The sequence below is a fragment of the Capsicum annuum genome, chromosome 1 (assembly GCF_002878395.1).
Source record: "Capsicum annuum cultivar UCD-10X-F1 chromosome 1, UCD10Xv1.1, whole genome shotgun sequence".
In the NCBI taxonomy this organism is placed as follows: domain Eukaryota; kingdom Viridiplantae; phylum Streptophyta; class Magnoliopsida; order Solanales; family Solanaceae; genus Capsicum; species Capsicum annuum.
The window spans coordinates 48311432-48315457 of record NC_061111.1 but is presented as its reverse complement, the minus strand read 5'-3'; positions in this window follow the sequence as shown (position 1 = coordinate 48315457).

Here is a 4026-nt window from a genome sequence, read left to right as displayed (position 1 = left end):
GCATGCAAAGAAAAGATAAAGAAATTAATATATGTTCAAGGCATAAAAGTGACATATTTCAAAGTAAAAGAAACTATCAAGAACCAATTTTTGAATGACAAGAATAAGCACACTTGCACAAGAATGAGAGTCAACAAATGAAAAATGCAAAGAAAAAGTTTCACAATCATACTATACATGAGTCAAAAATATCCAAATAAATTATTTTTGAGAATAAATTATATTTAGATTAAGATTTTAATCATTTGAATTTATTTTCAAGATAAGCCTTAATTAAATTCGATATTTTGTAAAATAAATATTTAAGTAACAAATTATATAATCTCGTATAACTGAACACGATAGTATATAATCGCTACTTAAAATTACAAAATCACGTACGAAAAATATTTTAAGTTTTTTTTTTTATTTGGATGAAATAATTATTTTGGTTTATTAAAAAACTGAAGAAACTCAGGATTAAATTTAGTCGTGGAGGGCAAAAAATTTAGTGTCAACAGCTGCCCCCTCCCTTTGGGTAGGGTGGATGTAAGTAACCCTGGGCAAAAGGAGGTTGACATTCCTAATTTTTGTTCGACCATAGATTCGAATCTGAAAGAGTTTGGTTTTCGCACGAGTTTCATAGAGTCATGGTCGGACCTCGGTATTAGATTTCCTACATATCTCAGGTTACATGAGAATTCAGGCTATTTGTAGTTCATAGAGCTTGATTTAAAGCACGATTTTCAAAAAATTCACAAGTTATCTCAGTTTTAGAGTGTTTGATAAAATTGAGAAACTGAGGAATAAAGGGATTAGGGGGGAGGTTGGAATGTAGTCGAGTTTTCTACATAGATTCCAGCCTATATATCCCCAAGATTTCAGGGAATCAGACTGCTTGTAGTTCGACTCAATCGGTAGAAAAGATAGTCTTTTATTTTAGACCATCTTTGGCTCGGAATGAGTGACAAGTTGATCGAGTTGTAGAAAAGAGGCTTGTAACCTCTTGACCATGAATTTGGGATCCTTCACATCCATAGTCAAAAACTTATCTGGACATAATTTCCAAAACTCTAAGTGTGTTGCAACCCGAATTTGAAAAAAAGAGAAGGTTACCCTCGGCATGAGTTTAAAACTATCCCGAAGGAGAAGCTGAAACCAGAATAGCCTGAAATACCCACATGGCTTCTAACAGGGGTATGGTTGGATGGTGGTGGTGATCATCCTTTAGCTCGCGTCCAAAGAGTTTGACGTCCCTCTTTAGACTATGTCCTGTTTTGTTGTTAAGAAAGAGTTCCACGTTGTGTTGCGTCCTGCCTGAAGTCGTCCACACCTGTGGTTTTTATTTGAGATTTCCATCCTCTCGGATGCTCTCAACAATGCTTTAGGCAAAAACTGTTAGTGTTAAACATAATTCATGAAAGAGGTAATAATCTTGTACCATATCTCCACGTGAGTTGTGGCTTGAAAGCAAAGTCATCCTTTATTGTACCTATTTGATAGGAAATAACTCGCAATAATAGACACAACAACCTCCTTGGTTATTGTATAATTAGCTCATCTGTCGAGCGAATATGTTTTCAAAGTGGGGTGGCCCTTTTGGTTACCTATATCACTTGTTGTATGTGGCATGATAACCTCTCCGGTTATAGCCGATGATCGATTTATAAATTTTTCCTAAATTGTCAATCTTCAGATGATCTTGCGCATTATTTGATGTTGGATACGAGGCAACTTACAGATATCCTTTAAATTTTTAGCTTTTAGGTAATCCTACACATTATCCGACTTTGGATAAAAGATGACTTACAAATATCCCTCTAATCGCTAGCTTTTAGGTGTTCCTGCACATCATCCGACCTTGGATACAATATGACTTATAGATAATCCCTCAAATTGATCGTCTTTGGGTAATCCTGCACATAATTGATCTTGGATATGACGCAGCTTATAGAGAACCCTTGGACGTATCAATTTGACAATCTTGCATATCCTCCGATAAGGATTTAGATGCAACTTACGGATAACCTTTGAACTATCAACTTTTGGGCGATCTTGCGCACTATCCGATTAGGATGTTACTGTGGCTTACGGATGACCTACAGGCTATCAACTCATAGGTAATCTTGCACACTATCCTATTTCAAATAATATGACTTATAGATGACCTTCAAATTGTCAATTGCTAGGAAATCTTATATATCATTCATCCTTAGATAGCGACCTGAAGGCGTCCCTCCAAATCGTGTGCTCTTAATGTATTCAGATTCTGATTCATGAAAAGATGATGATATCCTCGATGCCAGCGTTGTGTCTAGCGTATCGATAGATATATTGAATGCTGATGATATCCTCGATGCCAGCGTTATGTCTAGCGTGTCGACAGATATATTGGATGCTGATGATATCCTTTACACCCGCATTGTGTCTAGCATGTCGACAGATATATTGGATTATGATGATATCCTCGATGCTAGCATTGTGTCTAGCGTGTCGACAGATATATTGGATGCTGATAATACCCTGTACGCCAGCACTGTGTCTAGCGTGTTGACAGATTATGAATGATGATGACATTCTTGACGCCAACGTTGTGTCTAGCGCGACAACAGATATTGAATGCTGATGATATCCTCAACGCCAGCGTTGTGTCTAGCGTGTCAACATTTATTGAATGCTAATGATATCCTCGATGCCAACATTATGTCTAGCGCATCAACAGATATGTAATGGCCTTTGAGGCAATGATATGTGATGGCCTTTGCGGCAATGATATGCAATGGCCATTGTGGCAGTGATAAAATAATTTTACCTAGCTTTATTTGTCAGTGTCCTGCTTTCTACATGTACCTGTACTCAAGGTAGACGATTAGTAAGCACAAAGTCTCTTTTATTAGCGACTATTGTTAGGAAACTTCTAAATACGATACGTGTAAAGAAGACAAAGTGCTTTTGTTTGTCGCTGACGATCTCAAAAAATGAGATGGACAAATCAAAAGGTCCTCAATAAATGGGCATTAAACCTATTTTTAGGGCTGCCCTAAAATACCGTTTTGGGCATGAATGATCTGTTGTGGCTCCCAATTTGCTCGGAGATTTTTGAAAGAGACTCTCATTTTGCATATTGATCCCTGCATCCACAAAAAAATGATTAGTTGAATGAAATTACTCCATGTTGACCTTCTTCGATCCTTGATTTGCTCCTTGCCATCTCTTGGGAATTCCACCATATTGAGACTTCCACCCTAACACTCTATCCCAAATGATGTCTAGGCAAGTACTAAGTAAGTGAGTCGTAAGATTTTTGAAAATATTCTTAAATTTTGAAAATAATTTTGAAAACTTCTGTAAAATTTTAGAAAATTTCTGCCAGTTATGTCATGTACTAGCTCAATGAATGTCTTCCTCGCTGTTCTGACTATATCCAATGGATGGTTTCCAAAACTCATGATTATCGTTGGAGGGTTTCTTCAAGTAGTTCTATCATAGCCAAATATTGAGACTACCCAGACTTTGTTACAGTTGGTGGTTTCCGAAGCTTTAACCTCTGGTGCTGGGGAATTTGGAATATGTTCCGGTATTTGGTGGAAATTTTGAGGTCTTCCTCAAAATTTCTGCCCTAGTTTAAACTTGTTTGAGATAATACCAATCTAAGTGGATCTGAAGTTTTTGCTGATCTTCATTCTCTTTGTTGGATGTCGATCTTCTCTTGTGAATTTTTGAGATTCCTTCTCAAAAATTCTGCCCCAGTTTCCATTTTCTAGGGTTATATGACCGAGCCTTTGGGGCGCCTACGTATCCCGTTGAAGTAGGAATCAGGTCAAACGTAGTTCAGGCCTACGCTAGGGATATATATAGAAAAATCTAATGGGTTGACCGAAGCCGACATAGGCCGCCTATGTATCCTTTTTGTTGGGAATTCAGGTCATCATGTAGTTCATACATAAAGAGAAACGATAAATTATCCTAAGGGGTTGACCGAAGCCGACATAGGCCGCCTACATATCCCTTTCTTGGGAATTCAGGTCAAACGTAGTTCGTACATAA